General features: G+C 46.5%; 1 protein-coding gene across 4 annotated transcripts in view; it reads right to left on the bottom strand.

Annotated features, from left to right (window-relative positions):
- SIPA1L2 (signal induced proliferation associated 1 like 2) overlaps positions 1-22,900 on the bottom strand; it is a 212,922-nt gene that overhangs the window by 136,361 nt on the left and 53,661 nt on the right. For all 4 annotated transcript variants that reach the window (XM_044239357.1, XM_044239358.1, XM_044239359.1 and 1 more), the window contains exon 3: positions 5,879-5,952. The gene's annotated coding sequence lies outside the window, so the exon portion shown is untranslated. The remainder of the gene's footprint in view (positions 1-5,878; positions 5,953-22,900) is intronic.

Genomic DNA, 22,900 nt, shown 5'->3' with positions numbered 1-22,900 from the left:
CCTGACTACCCGAGGATGTGTCGGTGGGATCACAGACATGCTTTTAACCCACTCGGTGTGGGAAAACGAATGCAGCCCCCCCAAATTACACCAACTAGTGCACCAACCAGCACAGTTCATTCCACTCACCCACTGAGGCACTCACATTGTGTGAAGCACTGGGCATTGTGGAGGACAAAAACTCAGCTCTGGGGGAAGGAGGTGTGCAAATAATTAAAATACGTTGATGCTGACAGGATGAAAGAGAGAACTGCATAATGCTATGGAATCACCGAGAAAACAGCTCACTGTCTGAGGTGTGGCTGGTGGGGGTGCTTCTCAAAAGGAATGGTACCTAAGTCAGACCCTGAAGAAGGAGCAGGAGGCTTGCCAGGCAGAGGGGAAAGGGAAGGAGACCCCAGGTAGAAGAAGCAGTGGTCAAATGAAGGCACGAGGGAGCACAAGGAAGTGGCAGGGTTTAGGACTGCTGTAACATAGAGGACCAGGGTTCTCAAGAGACAGAAGTGATTGAGGATGGAAAGGGAGCTTCAAGCCAGAGGTGTAGGACTCTGTGTTTCATCTTCATGCTGTGAGCTTTTGCAGGCAATGGGGAGTCAATGTTGACTGCCAGTCAGAAAATATTGTCACTAGTGGTGTCATCAGATAAGTCAGGATTCTACCAAAGAAACAGATCCAGTTGTGTGTGTTTATATACATGTGTACAGGGAATAGTGAGGAGCAGTGGGGAAGAGGAGGAGGGAGAGAGGTAAGGAACTGGTTTACTCAACTGTGGGGCCTAGAATAGTCTAGAAACTCTCAGACAAGAGCTGAGCCTGCAGGCCACACATTTTTTTCCTCAGGGAAACCTCAGGTTCTCTCTTAAAGCCTTTCAACTGATGGGGTAAGGCCCACCCAGACAGTCTCCTTTGAGTCAACTGATTAGATGAGGCCCACTCAGATGTCTCCTTTATTTAAAATCAACTGATTGTGGAGGTCATAGCTGAAAAATACTTTCCCACTTAGATCAGAATGTTTGACTAGGTAATTGAGTGCTTACAGCCCAGCTGAGTTGCTACTAACCATCACAGGGTTCTGCACTGTTCACTGAAAAGTAAGCAAATGTGATGCCCAACATGAGGAAACAGGAAGAGCGAGCAACCCGAGCCCCTCAGCAGAAGGAATGAGAGCCGTGCCTAGAAGGGATTATGAAGTGGGGTCTGGAGATATTAAACAAGGAACCCAAGGAAGAGTCATGTCTAGGAAGTTATAGATAGGAGACTAGATTCGCATAACTCTCATTCAGCAAAGCTTAGTGAGAACTACCTCTCACTAAAATCACCCTACCTTAAAATATGGGGTGTACAAGTGTATAAAAGGAGGTCCCTGTCCTCAAGCTCACCATCTGATTGCAGCGAGTTATAGAACAATACAAGACCATACAAAATTAAATGGTTATGTTTTAGCCAACAGACTGGCATAGTTGGGGAAGAGAGCAGCCAGAACAGACTAAGTACCTGCAAAGTGGGAGCCATTCTCCAATGCCCCTGGAATAAGGGGCAATGAGGGGGGAAAAAAAAAAAAAACTTTCTGGAAGTTTGTCAGAGAATCATATACTTTCTGAGGAAATGGAGAAAAAGAGAGTTAGAATTCTGGTTAGTCAAGAAAGGTTTTCTGGACTTGAGGGGGTTTTGTTCTTTTGCTTATTTTTTGTTATCATTTGGATGGTTGGTTTTGGTGGGGGTGGGGTGGTGACCGGGAGCCACAGGCCATCAGTTTGCTCACGGAAGGAGCCACAGATGGAGGGTTCAGACACCCTTCTGAGGAGAGTGGGGTGTCCTGCCTAACAAAAAATCCGTCCTGGTCTCGTCAATTCTGTAAGTAGAAGGTCAACAAATACCTTTTTCCAAATCAGCTTATTTTTCATGGAAAGCTGAATAAATTAAGAAACATTCACGGTATACTTAGAGATGCAAAGTATCCTACGTATGCTACTTGTTTAGGACCCGAAGCGGAGACGATCAGTATCTGCTTGAAAATGCGGAACACGTCTCTGGCATGATTCCCAAGGCGTCCACGGCACAAGAGGCCGTGAGGAGGGGACGTGGCCAATGGGCAGAGGGTCGGGGGTAAACATTCCACCAAATACGCTGCTGGGCCACATGAATACATTCCTCCAAATAAATAAAATTATAAATAAATAATAAATAAAGCAAACTTTTGCCTCACCTTCCCCTCCCCCAACACACACACACCCGAAAAGCAGATTTTTCTAAGAGGACACACAGCTAGAATAAACAGCAGACAGGGGATCACAGCCAGAGCAAGCAATTCATGTCTAGGTGACTGCGGGATGCATGATGCAAGGCGGTCACTGTGAGACAACGGGGCAGTCCCTTGGGACAGAACCACGGGTCTCATTGTAGTCACGCGTGTTTCTGGGAACCATCATTTTGCTGGTGTTCAAAACGTGTCCTGAGGATCACTTTGGCAGGGAGAGGGCAGAGCCCCAGCGATCAGAAATGCAAACTGGGAAGACAGCCGCTCTGGGAAAGGAGCACCAGCGTCACCGTCCTCCAGAACCCACGCCACTCACAGAGAGCTTCTTCGAGGCCCTCTCCAGTGTTCACTGAAGCAATTCTTGTGCATCAGTGATGAGCCAAAGTTATCTGACCCAGATACATATTTTGTTTCCAAATTCTTCAGTCTTCACGCAGTTTTCCCTGAAATACGAAGATCTGGAAGAGACACCCTCCCCTGCAGAGCCACGGCCGACCGTGGATCCCGTGGCAGGGTCACAAGCAACTCTGCTCCTGGCAACTGTCTGACCTCCTGAGCCGGGCTAAGGCCATACAGAACGGCCCCGAGGGCCTGACGCACTCCTGGTGGTCCCAAAACGCAATTCCCATTCTGCCCAAAAGCTAATCCTAAGAGTAAGCAGAAAGCCAATTTTCTAGAGAAGTAATTACATAATCCACTTTTTACAGACAAGCTTTTCAACAGAGTAATCGCTCAAGCAAAAGGAAAATAAATATTAGTATGAATGTGACTATAGTAATCGGACAAGTGCGGAAGGCAGAGCCCAAATCACAAGGGGTCTCATGAATTCTTCAAACCACAGAGTTGAGAATTGGACGGATTCCTTCCGCAGCTTGGTGACTGCCTTATTAGCAGGCTCACAAGATTAAGGTCCGGGCTGATAAGCAAATATCAGCCATCCTCCTCCCGAGGGAAACTTCTCAGAGACCACAACGCAGCTCATTCATTCATCACCTCAATCTGCTTCCTACCCCTGCATACCCTTTCCTCAGCCCATAATTAGCGTGAAATGCAGAATATCCATATTGTTTGCCATTTACCTTCCCACATCATTAAGACTGACAGACAAAACATTGGTTTTCTAACCCCAAACAATGACGAGCTCCATAAATATACTTCATTTATTTATATATATATATATTCATTTATTATTTCAACAAACATTGACCACGAACCTACTGAAAGGCAGGTAACAGGTACGTAGTCTCAGGAGAACCCCAAAGAGAGGGACCCAGGCCTCCTGACAGTGTGGCCATAATGTAACACAAAATCCCACAGGACTCCAGCTCCCCCAAACAGGGACAGCAAAGGCTCAGTGTTTGGACAGAACCCATCATGATGGCATGGAATTCCAGCCAACTCCTGGCAGGCAAGCCACGCCCCCCAGACTGATGAGAAGGGCGTGACTGTAAGCAGTGTGTGCAAAGGCACCAAAGCAGGAAGGTCCAGGTCTGCAAAGGAGCTGGGAAGACCACGTGTGGAGTGCAAAGACACGTCTGCCTTATCACGGAGCACGATCGTCTGCAAACACCAAGTGGCCTATATATGGCCAGAGCAACAAAGAGTAGAATTAGAAGATGCTTGAAAAAAACCAAAGGGTTTCAAGAAAGAGTATGGGACACAGAAGACATTTTTTTTTTTAATTTTATTTTTTTATTTATTTATTTGCCAGAGACAGAGGGAGAGAGCACGAGCGAGCACAGGCAGACAGAGAGGCAGGCAGAGGCAGAGGGAGAAGCAGGCTCCCTGCCGAGCATGGAGCCCCGTGTGGGACTCCATCCCAGTACCCTGGGATCATGACCCGAGCTGAAGGCAGCCGCTCAACCAACTGAGCCACCCAGGCGTCCCCAGAAGACATTTTTGAACACGGGCCAGGATTTGTGGGCCAAACGGAAATGGGTTGGTTCTTCTGAGGTGGATGGCGCTGGGCCTGTGCGACCAGCGCCCTTCCCTCCCCACGGCACGTGATCTCTCCCCGAGACACGGCTCTGACGATACCCCCGGTCACCCAGGCACACACATCAAGAGCAGCCGGTAAAATCCCCTCCCTGCTGTCCCCCCACGTCCAGCCTGCCTCGTACGGCTCACGTCTCCCTCGCTCCCACCTGACCCGGGGCACCGCCCTGATGCCCCCTCTTTCTCTGAAGGCTCCACTGCAAAGATTTCCAGTCTCACAGCCCCATCCTCTTTAACCGCTGTTCCACTCTTCCAGGGCCTTTTTCTAATTCTTCCCAAACGGAGAGATTTGAAAGCAAACTCCTCACGTCTCTGGAAAAGTATCCAGAATTAAAGCGGACCACGTTCGAGAGTAAGCGGTTCACGGGGAGGGTTACTGAGAACGACTGAGGAAGGCAGGGGGAATGTGAGAGGCCTCCGACGTCGCCAAACATCTACGCTAGGTGATCAGGTGGGCAGAGTCTTTGACGAGAACGTCCAAGATCGGGAAAGTTCATTTAAGTGGGACACTTTTTTCCTCCTGATTACAAGTCAGCGCAGTACTGTCAATGGGCCTAGAATTCTGGGGGGCTTGAGGCAAAAATACAGCAGGAAAAACTCAGCCTTTTTTTTTTTTTTAAACTGAAAATCGCATCCAATTTACATTTCAAGGTGAATCACACAAAAATAATGGTTAATATTATTTCTCTTATTTTTTTTTAACATTTTACTTATTTATTTTAGAGAGAGAGGACAAGACAGCAAGAGGGGAGGTGGTGGAGGGAATCCCAAGCAGACTTCCCATCTAGCATAGAGCCTACATGGGGCTCGATCTCATGACCCCAAGATCATGATCTAGCCAGAGTCAAGAGTTGGACGCTTGGGGTGCCTGGGTGGCTCAGTGGGTTGAGCCTCTGCCTTCAGCTCGGGTCATGATCTCAGGGTCCTGGGATCCAGCCCCATGTCTGGCTCTCTGCTCAGTGGGGAGCCTGCTTTCTCCCTCTCTCTCTGCCTGCCTCTCTGCCTGCTTGTGATCTCTGTCTGTCAAATAAATAAATAAAATCTTAAAAAAAAAAAAAAAAGAGTTGGACGCTTAACCGACTGAGCCACCCAGGCCATTTTGACCATTTTTATCTTGTTCCTCTACATCCTGCTAACCCCCTGCAGCAGTGCTGCCTCACATGACAGTGACCAGGCAAGGAGGCAGGAGCGCTCTCAGCCATCCTGAAGGCCGGCCACATACACAGGCAGAGAGAGTCTTAGTAAATTCGGTTTGAGGACGGAAACCATGACAGGGATCCCCTTTTTTCTCACTGCTCTGCAGCACTGGAGAAGAGCTGCTGAAAATGCCCGGAAAGGCATGATGCCCCTAGCCTTCTAGAAGATGGAGTTTAGATTTTTCTAATCTGCAGCTACCCACTCTCACTTTGGATTTTTTTTTTTTGTTGCTTAAAATATTTATTAATAATGCGACTTCATCAGTTTACCACATGGCATCTTGCTGTATTCAAAGGAGTTCATTACTCAAAAGACCATCTGTCTAAGAGCTCAACAGAAGGTTTAAATAATCAGTAGTAAAGAATGTATGGTCACATTATAGCAAGTCAAATATTTACATCTCTCAGATTTGAAATAGGAACGTTCTTACCCAGCCATCCGCCACAAGTCGGGCTTCATCACGACGCCGTGCTTTTGGTATCGGTACCTTCTCGATTTCCAAACCTGCACAGAAAAGACAACACGAGGAGGGGTTTAACTTATGCAGACAGCACTGCTGATCACAACCGTCTGTGCAGCACCTTCATTTAGGCGAGGAAAAAGTCCTGACGGCAGCAGCATTTTCAAGCAGAAAAGCAGTTAAACACGAATCAGAAAGACATTTGGGGGAAAACAGCTGATTCTGCCTTTCTGAGCATTAATAATTGCGGCTGATGTGGCTGCTGTTACAATCACAATCTGATCGGAGCAGCAGCGGCTCCCCCGACTCTGCGTCGGGGCAGACAACCCCTCGACCGGCTTCACTATGCTGAAGGCCAAGCCCGGGCGGGCGAACTCCTCGTCACCAGGGAAGGAGACACCGCCGGCAATCGGGACTAGGGCATGGGTTGATGCAGACAAACACTAAAGAAAAAACTGCTTTCAAAGGGTTGCAAATTAAACACAAATACAAATACATGGATTCTAGTTTAAATAGGGGGATCAAAAAAGGTGAGATGGGAGAGAGGTACTGCCAAATCTGTTTACTAGGTACCAGTTTCAAGTACTAAGTGCAGGGGCGCCTGGGTGGCTCAGTCCATTAAGCAGTTCAGGTCATGATCCCAGGGTCCCGGGATCGAGCCCCCACATCGGGCTCCCTGCTCGGTGGAGAGCCTGCTGCTCCCCGGGCTTGTGCTCTCGCTCTCGCGCTCTCTCTTTTCCTCAAATGAATAAAATCTTTTAAAACATAAAGCACTGAGTGAAATAAAGTGCCGAGTGCAGTAGTGGAACGAAACAAACTCGTACACTGGGAGACAGGCAAAGACGAGTGGGAACAGCAACCGTGACCGCGAACCCCTGTACCTCCCAGCTGGTGGCCCTGGACAGACCCGCATGTATCCCTTGGCGGCTTCCTCATGTGCACAGGGATGATAAAAGAAGCGGGATTCTACAGCAACCAGTCGGATCGGCGGGAAGGTTAAGTGAGATAATATGGGGCCCGTGTCTGGGATTTGGGTATTCCAAAAGCAAAAACACAAAACCACTGCCTTTTCTCATTTTGCCCTGGGAGAAGTTCTGTTTTTATTCTATGACCCAGATCCAGTTCTCGCTCCATCTCAAAGATGAGAAGGTTCGATCTGCACCACCACGTAACTGAAGGCCCCCGACGACTTTCACAGCCAAGGACTGGAAGGAGCCCAGGGTGTGCGTGGGCCCCAGTGGGTTTACCGCTCCCTGCTGTGCTGGGGGCAGGAAGCCAACTACTTGAGGATGCGCCAGGAGCCTGTGGAAAGTAACTGCAAACGGAAACCCACAAACAAGGAGGACTCACAGCCTGAGCCTTAGGGATTCACCAGGAGGGAAGAGGTCCCAGTGGGAGGGGAGAGATGTGGGCAGGGCCTCAGGGGACAGTTCTGCTCCATCTTCAAAGAAAGGGCAGCACGCTCCAGGCTGTGCAGAGCCCACGGAGGCTGATGAATAAGTGGGTGTGGTGGGAGCAAATGATTCATGGAGAACATTGAGAGCAAAAGCCGGAAAGACTAGTTATTTAGCTTAAGTGTGGAGCCTTAAAAAGCCAGGCAGGGACATTTTAACTTTGTCTGGGAAACGACAGGTTTTGAAGTCAGAGAGAGAGGCTTCATTTAGATGAAGGGAATTTATGTCTTTTTTAAAAAATCAATTTAGAGTACTTGGGTAAAAACTGTATTTAGCCAGTGCCCAACAAGGGGTGAGCAGTGAGTAAATGTGAGCTTTATTAGTGCTGAGGACGACATGTGTCTATGGGGCACTGAGAAAGCATCGTGTCCTTCTTGGCCTCTTTAGGACCAGAGCTGGAGCCAGGCGATGGTGGCTCTCGTTAAGGAACAGAATCGGACTCTGACTCAGAACAGGTGAGCAATGGGGACGGGCTGAATAAAAGAATGCATAAGGGAGTAGATTATCATGGCAGACCCAGCGTTAGGGAAGAAAAGAGGAGAACGAGAAGGGAAGAGGGAGGGCCTGTGAGATGAGAGCAGATTACTGTGCGCCACACACTCACATGGACAAGACCATGCGGGACCCCCGTCTCAGGTCCAGCCACTTGCGGGAGGCGGCCAGACACCAAGGAAAAGCAGCCCCCCTGGGATTTCGACAGAGGAGCAGCCCCGCCACCTCCTGTATTTATGCAGTTAGCCCCTGAACAACACTGGGGATCACAGGTGCTGACCCCCGCACAGTCGAAAATCTCCATGTCCCCTCTGACTCCTCCAAAACTTAACTGCCAATAGTCGACTGTTGACCAGAGGTCTTACTGATAACACGCACGGTTGATTAACATGTGTTTTGTACATTATATGTATTCTCTAAGTCATCTTACAATGAAGTAAGCTAGACAAAAGAAAATATTATCAAGAAAATCATAAGAAAGAGAAAATACATTTACATAACTGTACATATAAAATAATTCTAGGTACAGTTCAAACCCACGTTGTTTGAGGGTCTGCTTCCTCTTCCCCCTCTCGGCCTCTAATCAACATTTTCATCCCCTTAGAAAATGTATGTCTCAGCCGTCTTCAACCCTCAACTCTATGTTCAAATAATCTTTGACAAAGCAGGAAAAAATATACAGTGGGAAAAAGACAGGCTCTTCAATAATTGGTGCTGGGAAAATTGGAAAAATGTGTAGAAAAATGAAATACAACCATTCTCGTACACCATACACAAAGATAAACTCAAAATGGATTAAAGACCTCAACGTGAGACAGGAATCCATCAGAATCTTAGAGGAGAACATAGGCAGTAATCTCTTCGATATCAGCCACAGCAACTTCTTTCAAGATACGTCTCCAAAGGCAAAGGAAACAAAACCGACAAAGAACTTTTGGGACTTCATCAAGATCAAAAGCTTCTGCACAGCAAAGGATACAGTCAACAAAACAGAGGCAACCCCATGGAATGAGAGAAGATATTCGCAAATGACACTCCAGACAAAGGGCTGATAGCCAACATCTATAAAGAACTCAAACTCAACACATACAAAACAGATAATCACGTCAAAAAATGGGCAGAAGACATAAATGGATTCTCCAAAGAAGACATACAAATGGCTAACAGACACATGAAAAAATGCTCATCATCCCTAGCCATCAGGGAGATTCAAATCAAAACCATGTTGAGATACCACCTTACACCAGTTAGAATGGCCGAAATCAACAAGACAGGTAACAACGTGTGTTGGAGAGGATGTGGAGAAAGGGGAACCCTCTTACACCGTTGGTGGGAAAGCAAGTTGGTGCAGCCACTTTGGAAAACAGTGAGGAGATTCCTTAAGAAATTAAATATAGAGCTACCTTATGACCCTGAAATTGCACTACTGAGTATTTATCCCAAAGATACAGATGTAGTGAAAAGAAGGGACATCTGTACCCTAACATTCACAGAAGCTATGGCCACAGTCACCGAACTGTGAAAGAGCCAAGACGCCCTTCAACTGACAAATGGATAAAGAAGATATGGTTCATATATACAATGGGGTATTATGCCTCCATCAGAAAGGATGAATACCCAACTTTTGTAGCAACATGGACAGGACTGGAGGAGATTATGCTGAGTGAAATAAGTCAAGCAGAGAGAGTCAATTATCCTATGGTTTCACTTACTTGTGGAACATAAGGAATAACACGGAGGACACTGGGAGATGGAGAGAAGTGAGTTGGGGGAAACTGGAGGGGGAGATGAACCAAGAGAGACTGTGGACTCTAAGGGGGCAGACTGAGGGTTTTCGAGGGGAGAGTGGTGAGGGCCTAGGAGAGCCTGGTAGTGGGTATTATGGAGGGCACGTATTTCATGGAGCACTGGGTCTGGTGCACAAACAATGAATTCTGGAACACTGAAAAGAAATTTTAAAAAATTTAAAAAAAAAGAAAATATATGTCTCAGCCTTCTTCTACTATCAAATTCATTTTAAAAATAGACATTCTCTGGAGTTTGTATTTCCTGTCTTCACCGTCAGACTATCCAATCCTAGACTATAAATCCACGTGTATACTCAGTACAGAGCTGAAGCCATCAGGGAGTGATCAATCAAAACTTTCCAATTAACCACAGATAAAGCATCGACAAAATCCACCTTCTGGTACCATCTTCATTCTTCCATTCAAGTACCCACTAAGCATTTACTTCTCTGCGAAGCTCTCGGTGCATGAGGAAAGGTACACAAAGCATGGGCCCTGCCTTCAGGAAGCTTCTCATCTCCCCTAGGAGGCAACACAGACATACAAACCTTTCCACAACATTGCAATGCAACATTTCAATCTCACCTCTTAGATAATATTTATTTTTCCAACATAATCACTATTAAATATTTTTTTAAGATTTTATTCATTCATCAGAGAGAGCGAGAGAGGGAGAGCGAGCGAGCACAGGCAGACAGAATGGTAGGCAGAGGCAGAGGGAGAAGCAGGCTCCCCGCCGAGCAAGGAGCCCGATGTGGGACTTGATCCCAGGACGCTGGGATCATGACCTGAGCCGAAGGCAGCTGTTTAACCAACTGAGCCATCCAGGCGTCCCCCAACATAATCACTATTAAAGACCAAAATGGATACAACCTAAAGTTCTGTCTTGATCTCTAGTCTGTGCCCCTGAGAAAATCACGTTAACAAGGGCCACGGTGCTTTACATGCAGCCTGAGAGACAATGAGAAAAGAAGTAGGAAAGACCTAGGAGTCAGATCTGTGACAGGGCACATCAGCAACAACACTATCTGGGGGGACTTGAGCACGAGGACAAGATGTCCATGACCCAGAGGAGAGGCGGGACGTCCCCCAGGGACGGGGACACAGCTGCACTAAAATAACAATATCATATCGGAGAAATAAAAATATTTACGCTTAAAGTTCTATTTCTAAACAAACTCCCTCTACTCCAACCTCTCAAGTACCCAGCCCTTCACTAGGAAATCTCTTTCCTGCAATGCTTCCCTCAAAATAGCCCCTTTATTCTTTCTCAAAATTCTGTGCGGATTTTCCTTAGGGTTGCTTTTGCAAGAACGCCAGTCTAGTGGACAAGGAATACCATTCCTCGTGTTAATGAGAGCAGAGTGTGTGTTGCATGAACACATCTCAACGCTACGACACATGTGGGGGATGTTTTCTCTCCAGAAATGTGACCTGCATCTCGCCCGTGTTTGCTGTGGGCACCCCTGGTCCTACAGCCATCGTTGGTGATCGGACAGTGTTCCCAGGCATTCCATAGGGCTTGTCCGTTTGATTTTTTTTTTTTTTAAGATTTTATTTATTTATTTGACAGACAGAGATCACAAGTAGGCAGAGAGGCAGGTGGGGGCAGGGGGTGGGGTGGTGGGTGGAGCAGGCTCCCTGTTGAGCAAAGAGCCAGATGCACAAGGGGCTCAATCATGACCCAAGCTGAAGGCAGAGGCTTTAACCCACTGAGCCACCCAGGCGCCCCGTCCGTTTGATTTTATCAAACAGGCTAAAAGAGTGTTCAATTATTTTTATTAGATATTAAAATAACAACAAAGAAATAATTCCTAACAAGGAGCATCTGAGTGCGAGAGTCGGCACCCCCACAGCTTCCTGCCTGTGGTGAGCAAACTCCAAAGTCCCCTCTTTCTCTGCACTAAGAGTGTGGCTCACCTCATAATAAAAGCAAGTAAGTTAAACTAGAAATTGAGTTTACACATTTATGTAGCTTAATTAGCCCACGCTGGCAGAGGCTTTGACTTTGAAATCAGATGCAACACAAACATCTAAAAAGCTTCTAGGCTTTTTACATCAGCTCACTCATCTCAGCAGTACTGAGGAAACCAGCCACACTCGTATCAAACCACCGAGATCACCCAGCGAGACGTGTTTATCTTGCAGCGGTGTGAGCCCCGCACCCAAAATTAAACAGGGAAGTCTTTCGGACTCAACAATCTATCTCCAAGGTAATTCAGGCCAGAGCGGAAAAGCAGGTGCTTGTGGAGGAAAGGCAGGTAATTTGACCTGCAATGACATTCTTTGTCTAGCCAGTACCATCCTGGAACAGCAGAACCCCAGTGGGACCTGGGACACCTCCAGGTGGGCGAGCAAAGGACAAGTTTCCTGCTCCTCAGGACTCCTGAAGACAGGCCCCGCCCCAACGCCACACACCTCAGGACCTAAAATTGCTCTGCCCTACACAGGCTCTTGCCAAGTCCAAGAGGAGGCAGACAGTGCCACAGCTCCCAGCTGCTAAATGTAATCTAATAATTTGCATATGTAAGGATAAAGGTCTAGACTATGACATCAGGTTCACCGAAAAATCAGCAGATTCAAACACCCAAGGAGTCCACTCAGTCTTTGGAAAGCCCAGATAAATGAAGAGATAAAAAGGACACAGCAGTGGGAGAGAGCAGACTCTGCATCGTCCATCCAGAAAGTGCAAAAAAACATTTCTAAACAAAACCGTTCTGGGAATTCTCTGTTAGAGAAAAGTACAGAGTAGGGTGGGGGGAAAGCCATTCAGCACAAGGGTGGTAATGCACCAGAGTATTAACTGAAAAGTCGCTTCCCTAGCAATCCAGATCCTGCTAGAATGTCCTGGAAGGACCCAGGAGTTAACCCAGAAGACAGTCAAAGGCTCAGAGATCACCTCAGCTTGGTGAGAGCCCTGAACAGCTAACATGGGATTCCCCTGAGATGACATTCCAGCCAAAGACAGCAAGAGTGTCCAGTCTGCACTGTTTGCCGCGAGAATTCAGGATCCCTGCAGATCAAGAGCGCAGTGTGTGGACCGTCATTAGAGCCGCTATCCCGGCCTGTTCTGAAGACTAACAGAGGAATGAAGTGAACTCCACAAGCCTCTCTTATCACCAAGACCCCCAAACATCTACATTATCTCTTGGGGCCCCAGGCTTTCTGGTGGTGGTCCTGCTGTCGCTTAAGCCAAGAGACCCAATAATAATAATTCATCACATTATGTTTTTTTTTGTTTGTTTGTTTTTTTGTTTTTACATTATGTTTTTTTTTTTTTAAAGATCGAACTCCCAAACTTCTCTTCATCCTCCCCTTCAGTGACAAGGCAGCGTCACGTGAGGTTGGACACACCAAGATGAAAACTGATTCTGTTAGCAAGGTCTGATGCTGCAGACCCTGGAGGGGTTGGAATGCTGCAGTCGGGCAGCTCTCGGGGGCATGGGAAACCAGACAGGTAAGTCTGCAGACCAGGAGAAAGCAACAGAGACAGAAACAAGATAACATCAGAAGAAATCCTGGGTTGTCAGGGGCTGTTTTCAATGGCACTTAAGAAACTTTGAACTTTTGCTTTGTCAAACGGGGCATCTTATCTATCCTTTCTGCCGCAGATGCTTGAAAAAACAAACTGAAGGCCTCCAAGTTAATGAATATCAGGGTCAGACTAGGTCTGCACAAAAAACGGAGAAGATGGTTTACCCAGAAGAAGTTAAACTACACTCTTAAAAAAAGAGAGAGAGAGGAGAGAGGGGGGGGGGGGGTTCATGTCACTTAATGTTTTAGACCCAGACACCAAAATCTCAATAGAGGGGACAAAGGAGGAAATTGGAGAGGCCAAAAGAGACATAAGCCAGCACGTACCACTGCCCTGGGACAGCAGTCAAGAATGGAGAGAAAATCCTACACCCAGCCAACGTCAATGTTCACCTGTGCTCCATCAGCCAAAGAAGATTAGCAGATGCTAAAGAGGGCAGTTCAATAAAATAGTGGGGTGTGGGGGGTTGGAGGCTGGCACAGCGCAGTGCCTGTCAAATCCATGGCAGATGCTGGTGGAGAAGTCTGTGTACCTGGCCTCGTTTCCATCTCCCACAATCAGGATGAATGGGAGTGTATAACGTGCCGAACGCACGTCCCACGAGGAAGGCATTCTATTTTAAACGTGGCACTGGAGGATTCGGTTGCCTGTCCCCCCATTAGATGGGTACACAAGGGGCCCCAACAGAGGAGGGAGCTTTTCAGTCCTGGAAGCCACCGGCAGTGGGTGCTGGATTCTGGTCAAGGAGCTACACAATTCTTCATGCACATGAAGTTTTCTCTCCCAGCCATACAGAACACCAGGTCCTCCCAAAGGGTGACTTCAACCCGCCTCTCCATTTCCTGCCACTAGGGTTTTGTTAACCAAAACTCCAAGACACTATGGATGTCTGGATCATTCCCGCCAACATTTTTTCTCCGGCTATTGTGTCCTGCCTGTGTTCTCATTGCCTCGGGGAAGCCATAATGCTTGCCCTCGCCCATGTTGTGGCAGACTGGACCCAATATTATCATTACTTTTCTTTCTTTCTTTCTTTGTTTATTTATTTATAGTGGGGGGGAAGCACGAGCGGGTGAGCCAGGCAGAAGGAGGAGAAGAAGCAGACTCCCCGCTGAGCAAGGAGCCTGATGGGGACTCGATCCCAGGACCCTGAGATCAGGACTGAGCCTAAGGCAAATGCTTAACCGACTGAGCCACCCAGGTGCCCCTACCATAACTTATCTACATGCTTGTCTCTCCCATTAGACCAAGAACCTAGAAATCAGAGAACTCTAATCAATCTTATATCCTCTCACCCTGCCTAATAGGCTCCATGAAGATACAAAAACAAAAACAAAAACAAAACAAAGAAAAAAAGTCAGCTAAAGGCAATATTGCCAGCCAGCGCAGAACTGAATTGTACCAAACACCCGGGACCGGCATGACCTTGTTACGTGACCTGTCAATAGATAAGTCATGAGAACATTTAGGTGGCATATTTTTATATAAATTATTACATCCGTATCAACAAAGCCATGTTGGGATAGAGAGTAAGCTACAGCAAAGAAACAGCCTTTATTGGACCAAGTGGCAAGCCCTAAGGGTATTGTTCAAACAGAACAGAGCCTGGAAAGTCAGTACCCGTGGGCTTTCGTCTCGGACAGTAAGACTTCCCTGGAGAGCTGAGAAAGAACGGATGATCTCCTTCCAAGATTTAAACTGTAAAGAGTTAGAAGACCCAAGGGCTGTAAGATCTGACTGTATGTATCCTAATCAATGGCCAAATATAATTTGAAAAGAGAATTTGGGTCAGACATTTGGAATATGGAAAAGGGAGAATCGCGGCACAAATGTTGGCATCCAGGGGCCAAGGAACTTTAGCCATCAGACAAAGAATATTCTCTCATGACATCCTTGCCTGAGTTCAGTGGCTGTTCGTTCATCCATCTGCCCCGTTCTCATCGCATATGTTCCAAGCAACCTCCAGATCTCTGCCTACCTGGTGGCAGAGAAGGTAGGGACTCAGAAGACATCCCCATGACGGTATTCATTTCTGTTGGTTACTAAGTGTGCACTCCCGTTACATAACAAGAGTGAGCTTGGTTAATGTGATTATGGGTCTGAGAGACGGATCTCACCTCGGTGTGATGGAAAAAAATTTTTTTTCTCTGAATGCCAAATAATAAGTATCACCCCTAAGAGTCTTAGAAGAGTTGGCTGACATCTCTGCTGGCTGATGTACAATCTTATGTAGTCATACCTCTTTCCTTCAAAGCTCAACACTACATGAATCATGTTTTACTGAGGGACATTACTTCCGATCAACAGTTTTGGTTGTTTTGTTTGTTTGCTTGTTTTGTTTTACCAGACAGACCACAGTTTACTCAGCAAGACTCACTGTCCTAGTGTAAAACTCAACTCTTATCTCTAGGCATAGAAACTTCCCAGAAACAGTTTGGCTTTACCCATACTAAGTTAATGCTGCCTTGGCAGGGCTGGGGCTAATTTCTGCAAAATTTAATTTGCAAACACCAGCCCAAGGCTACCCTGATATAAATTCACTTAATGTGTTAATTTCACACTTTAGAGTCCTCATCCCACTGGAGGGTGGGTGATCTCGAGGATGTGGAATAGGGGAGGGTCCAAGCAACCTCAGACGCCAGCCCTGCATGCCCGTGGGGAGCCAGGGCCCATTCCGACCCTCCGGCCTGCCGATGGAAAAGCAGGGATTGTGACAGAAGTCAGCCAGGCTAAGTGCATTATTCTTATTATGCAGAGCTCTATCACTGGGCACTGGCATCTCATTTAATCTATTCTTCCTTTCACATGCTCATACGGGATGGGTAATGTTTGCTTTCAATATGGGCAAATGACAACATAAATTCAATCAGCTCCAGTTAGATCTACCTGGTACCAGGTACCTTTGGTTCCACAGCCAAGGGCACCAAGCCCGGGAACTACGGGAGTGAAAAGTAAGCCCCTTTTTGCCCAGGTCTGCATTCTACGATTTTATTTGTTTGAGAGAGAGTGAGCAAGAGAGAGAGTGAGCGTGCGTGCACAAGCTGGGAAAAAAGCAGAGGGAGAGAGACATAAGCAGTCTCCCCACTGCGCAGGGAGCCCTACATGGGGCTCGATCGCAGGACCCTGGGAATCATGAACTGAGCTGAAGGCAGAGGCTTAACCGACTGAGCCACCCAGATGCCCATGGGTCTGTGTTCTTGAAAAGAACTATGTCAGCTTCAGTCAAATAAACACATTAATGTTCTGGCATAAAAACACTGTTTATAAAGACCATGAGGTATTGAGATGTGCAATGTTAGAATGCTTTAATATATATACAATGCTTTAATATCTATTTAAATATGTATAATTAAGTATATTATAATATATATAAATGTATATGAAAGAATATATATAGGATGGTCACAACCATATAGAACAACCACACGCGGATCCAGACATACTTAATTCGTAGAAAAAAGATGGTATCATCAGTTTTCATGGTTTTGGTACTTGGGGTGATTTTTGGGTTTTGGTACTTAGGGTGATTTTATTTCCTTCTTTCTATCCAGATACGACACACAGGATACATATTACTTTTGATCCCCCTACGGAGCAAAGAAGGCTTTAGATACAAATATAAATATCCCCACTTTATCAGTAAGTGAGACCTCTGCCTACTACTTTAAATCAGGAAATTGCTGGACTGTCAGAGTGAGCGGCGACGGATCGGATCCAAGTTGACCCCATCTGTTCATCAGGGGAACAGAGTTTTGCGATCCACGGAGGGTAACACCCACACGCCAGCAAGTCCATCTGTAAAGACATTTCCTTCCTGTGGACTCGCCCTAATTCGGTCATGATTTTTAATCCCCAGCCACCCCTTTATCTGATCCTTGGCCTTTCAGGGCCCACAAAAGAATTAGCTCAGAACAGAATGATTCCTGTGTTGCCAACAAAGAAACTTAGTTTGAGTTTAAAACTAAGAGTTCTAGGGATGCTCGGGGCCTGCAGGCAGCCAGCAATCCCATTTTGCTGTCCCACTCAACTGTCCGGATGCAGTCACTTGGCCGCCGTGGGCCCAAATCCCATCCTTGTTGGTAAGACATCGTAACCCAGTCATCCGTACTTTATAGCCAAACGACGACCTCTGGAAGAAGCTGTTCTTCCGTCCGAAGAACTGTCCATCTTGTAGCCCATCCTGCAGCCCAGTGGCCTTTAATCAAACCCCTGGAAACACAAAATTTAGTCTGGAGTCTTCTTTTTCCGATCTTCTGCCTATCGGGCTAGGGAGTCCTCACGGCTCCCGGTAAACGTGCATAATCCCCGAGACATGGGAAGGTTTCCCCGGGATGGCTTGGCCCTCACGGAAAGGACGTCACTGCTTCTTGGTCAACACGGTCAGCAGGAAGAAGCTCCAGTTCTCTACCACCTGTGTCCCTGGCAGAGGAGGGGCGGCTCTGCGGGGGACGAAGGCCCAGGCCAGGGGCAGGGTGAGGCCTCCAGCCTTTAGGAGGCTCGTGGATGAAAGCCCGGGATCTTTTTTTTCTTTTGTTTTTTTCCATCATTTTTTTAAAATTTTTTATTTTTTTATAAACATTTAATGTATTTTTATCCCCAGGGGTACAGGTCTATGAATCGCCAGGTTTACACACTTCACAGCACTCACCAAAGCACATACCCTCCCCAATGTCCATACTCCCACCCCCCCTCCCAAACCCCCTCCCCCCAGCAACCCTCAGTTTGTTTTGTGAGATTAAGAGTCACTTATGGTTTGTCTCCCTCCCCATCCCATCTTGTTTCATTTATTCTTCTCCTACTCCCCTAACCCCCCACGTTGCATCTCCACTTCCTCATATCAGGGAGATCACATGAGGCCCGGGATCTTGATGTAACACTTCTTCCCCCAGCAGGCCTTGGACCCAGGCTGTGTTGGTGTTAAGTTCTAAAACCAGCCAGAAACGGAAGTTTCTAAGTGGACATACTTTCCTTGAAGGAAACAGAATCATGAGAGATACCATACTTTCCTTGAAGGAAACAGAATCATGAGAGGTACCACGACTGGAAAAATACCAAAATCAAAAGTCAGGCTATAAGAAATGTAAATTATTCCATTAAAGATGCTGGCTGGTAGAGCCCAGATATTTACGAGGAGGGAAAAAAGTAAACCAGAACACGGCAGCATCCCAAGCTAGACTGCTGACAGATATAAAAGAAGTCTTTTTTGAAGCATTACGGTTTATCATCAAATATTTATTAAGTACCTACCACCTGTCAGACACATCCTGATCATTACACACTTGTGCACACATATAAAAGTTACTCCCTGAGTGGCCCAGTTAGCTCCCTGGGAGGTAGACCACCATTCCCAGGTCCATAAGATAAAGTCAGCCAGATAAAATGAATTCCTGGGCCTTTGTGATAAATGCTATCGATGACCTCCCATCCTCACGGGCTATCTTTCCAGCTCCAAATAGTTGTCTATCAGCGTAAAAGAAAATCAGATAAATTTCAAGAAGTTGGCTTTGTTTATTTTAAGTGGCTGTGCAAATATGTATCTGTCACCATGTGATTGGAATAAGGACTGTATGTTTTAGGCATTTCCTTGCCAGACTCTGCAGAGCCCCGGTTACATACCTGCTGTGCCCAGGGAAGCTCGCTTCTATTCTTATCAGCAGGCAGAGCTAACCGGAACATCCACTCAACAAACATGGGGCCCAAAACAATGGCAAAACAATACACTAACAATTCCTTCAGTATACAAGAATTCAAACTGGATCTTATACTCTTCTTTTATTTACCGTTGTCCTAGATCAGGTAAGTACACAGACCACCTAGTCACCCTCCGCTCCCCTCGGTCACAGAGACACCACACACAGAGTCCCCAATAATACGAAATGGAGAACTAACATGCGTCCCGGGCAAAGAGCCCCATTAACGTTCTGGTCGTTTCTGCCCCGGATGCATTCACCCTACAAAGGTAGAAGATCCCTGTGTTCTGTGTTTGATGGCATATCTTCTGGTGTGACCTTGGTGAGGTTCCTCATCGTTGCTGGGCTCTAAAGGTCTCATCTGCACAAGGAGGCTTAGAGTCACACGGGTGGTCCCCAAAGATTCAACAGGCCACAGAGACAGCGGCATCAGAATGATCTTAATGAAAATCCCACTTACTAGCCTCAACCTTAACCTACCAAACCTGAGTCCAGGGGCAGGAGAGAAGGGAGCACAAGGCAGCATGAGGAGTGGGCCTGGGAACGGATAGCTTGACAGAGGCCTCCGCTGGCTCTTGATATGCAGGTTTGGAAATGACAAGCCCCGTGAGGGCTGGAGGCGAAGGGAAGGCTGAGCCAGGCACCTGGAGTGTCCCCACTGCTCCAGCTCCCCGCTAATGCCGGAAGAGAGTAACAACCCCATGAACACAGATGAGCTCCCCAGATCAGCAACAAATGCCGATGGGGTTTGGAGGGCGTGGGACTCAACAGAACTAATGAAGAGGAGAAGTGGGGAAAACAGTTCAAATGTAGTTGGGAAAACCAAAATGTTCCCCTTGACAAGTCAGGCCAGGCCCGTCCTTTAGAGTAACACAGATCCCAAGAGCAAGAGGAACCATAATTTTGTAATCGCATAAAGGAGTTAAAAAATCATCAGTATTAATCCTCAAAGTCATCCAAGATAGCTCAGAGTCTATCCCCTCGCTAAGCACTGCCAAAGAAAATCTTTACTTGGCTAATTGCCTCGTTGCGAATTAGTGTGGGTATGATCTTTACGGAGACAGGTAACTCTGGAAAGCCAAAGCTATAGAGTGGTGATTCCAGTACACTGCCTGTTATGGCATTTTAATGGCAGCAGATACATTAAAGGAAGAAAAGAATCATAAATAATATCCAATCTATTATGTGGACACTTTTAAGGGCATCACATTATTAAACAATGAGAGACTGTTTTTCCATTACAGCTACTAGGAAACTCATGTTTCTGCATCCTAACAGAGTGTTGCTTATGTCTGACAGTGGATTAGAACCCCCAAGTTCCAATGGCCATTTTAAAAAGAAGTTTAAACCAACATTTAGTGCTAGTTCTATTTGTTTAAACTCCATTTTGGTAATCAGACCCGGACAAGCACAGCTCCCCAATGGAGGAAAACGCAACTGCCAAGAACAAGAAAATGCTTCCCGTGTTCATTTCTCCCCCAGCACTACAAACTATGCACATTTTAGCGCATGCTAAAAGGAAAGGAAGAACAAATAAAAACTATCATGTGACACCTACAAAGCGATGTGCCTGGAAAGCTGGGACACCGGAGGAGACCGTCACCTGACAGATCGCCAAACCTCTGTATTTTTAGGCTATTCAGACTCTTTATCAAGAAAAAAACAAAACAAAACAAAAAAATCCTACATGCCTGAACCGTGAGGCGGGAGAGCCTACTTGTAACTCAGCCCTTGTCAGACCAAATCCAGCAGAGCCCCCAAAGGTTCAATAGCCTTTTTATAAACCTATTGTGTGGGTTAGTGCCTAAAAATAGTGCGGCTCCGCAGGCAGATCACACCGAGGAGTAATTCCTACACACTCACTGCTGAACAACAGACAAAGGAACGGCAAAGAACACAAAACGTACTGGCAGGCGGTTCCAAGTCCCTGCAGTTGTGCCTCCGTGGATCCCTCCGGGCTCCTGACCTTGTCTGAACACTCGGGACCCACTGAGCTGTGCCCTCCTGGACGGGAGAGGGATGGGAAGGGGCAAGAGGGCACTGTACACTCTACGCGATTCTGGGCTCTGCAGTACTCATGGCCACTTCCGAGAGACTCCATCTGTCACTGAAACAGACAGGATGCTGATAATGACATGACAGTAACAAGGAATACGGCCCTTCCGGGTCTCCCCTACACTAATGCAGAGTTTTCCACCTCCCCTGCCTATCAGAATCACCTGGGGAAGTTTTTTAAAAAAAATACAGACGTTGGAAATTCGGTCACAATTCAGTTTTCTAAGTATCAGTTTTAGAAATCAGGCATTGGTTTTTTTAAAAGTTTCCTGGGTGATTCGGATGGGCAGTGAAAGGCAAAAACCATGCTTAGAACAACGAAGGCTTTTAGGCCGAGTCAGGGTCACTGCCCGGGTGATAGGCGCGCAACAGAAGCTGGATGGGGGGCAGGGGCAACTGTCAGGCACTCAGCCTGCAAAAGACAGGTGACCAAGACGCCACCAGCGTTATATTTCAAGACACCACTCCTGGAAAGGATAAAACTCCACTCACAATAGGCAGCTATGAAATAGATAAGATCATAAAAGAGAGAAAACTTACAACCTCAGTTTTAGTACTCCTTCATCCCGTTCTACCTTAGCGCTCGCTTTTCCTTCTCTCAATATATTTACAAAAAAGAGACTTGACCATGGATTTTTAGGGTGGAGAGAGGACAAAGCCGAGATGGGAGAATAAATTACAGTGTCTTACAAACAGTCTTCAGGGATGCCTGGGTGGCCCAGTCGTTAGCGTCTGCCTTCAGCTCAGGTCATGTCTTCATCCCAGGGTCCTGGGATCGAGCCCCGCACTGGCTTCCCTGCTCAACCAGGAGTCTGCTTCTCCGTCTCTCTACCATTGCCCCGCTTTGTTCTCTCTCTCTCTGACAAATAAATAAAATCTTTAAAAAAAATTTTTTTAATTAAAAAATAGATTTCAGTTGATTTTTCAGATAAAATCAAATGGAGATAAAAAGAGTGACAGATCAGTTGTAACAAGCACTGTCTCACTGAATTTGGATGAAAATCTTACAATAGATTATTATACCTTTTTGGCCAATAGCAAAACTGGGGCCCATCAAAGATTAAGGAAACTGCCCAGGTTATATTAAGCTAATAATCTGACAACTCAAGTGGCAGACCCTGTCGCTGTCCAAATTTAAAATAAGGTTCTTTTGTATTCTTGTCACCAACCTACACTATTTGTACCAAGCCCGTTTGCCAGATGTTTTTGTGCAAATCCATGGGACCCGGCATGGACTCTGGCTAAGGGCCAGGTGCTTGTGTACAAGAGCTCTGGGTGTCTCTGTCCTCCGGGTCCCTGCATCAGGGCACGGAAGACAGTCACAGGAGCCATTCGCATTTAAGGAAAGTGTATCTGCCAAGGGCTTACAAGAAGCCTCAGAACGGAAAAGTGCACACAAATGCTGGCTACTATTATCACTATACTGAGTATAAGAGAAAAATCAAAGAATCCGATCTTAGAAATGAGTTCACAGTTGTTAGGTAATTAAACGTAAAAACTGAGTGTGTTTTGCTGCACGTGCACACTCTCTAAATAAACAATCTTATGGAAGCAATGACTGTCATGACCTTGTCAGTTGTGCCTCAGGTGTGAAGGGGACCAAAAGATCTCGGACGCTACAACGTCCCAGACTACAGAAGTGGGAGGCCCGAGGGCTGTCTTGAGTTTGGGATGACACCACCTCTATCAGACACATGGCTAATTACCACTGAATTGCTTCTCTCAAGGAAAAACAGTTATTTTACTTCAGAATCAAAGTCTTAACACTATCCATTGTTCTCGCTGAATGCTTCCTTTATGAAATCTTCCACCCATATTTCCTCCAGTGAAATGTTAAATGTTTAATAACAAACAAAGGAAAAGAAAACATACCATGCTGAGATGTAACTCACAAAGTTACAATGTGCTCTGTGGGAGCACCCTGCTGGCATTCAGGTGCATGAACTAAGGTCTCTATCTGCAGCTTTTCAGTAAGGGAA

The sequence above is a fragment of the Neovison vison genome, chromosome 2 (assembly GCF_020171115.1).
Source record: "Neovison vison isolate M4711 chromosome 2, ASM_NN_V1, whole genome shotgun sequence".
Classification (NCBI taxonomy): domain Eukaryota; kingdom Metazoa; phylum Chordata; class Mammalia; order Carnivora; family Mustelidae; genus Neogale; species Neogale vison.
Note: the sequence above shows the minus strand (reverse complement) of the source record. Positions and strands in the feature narration are given on the sequence as shown.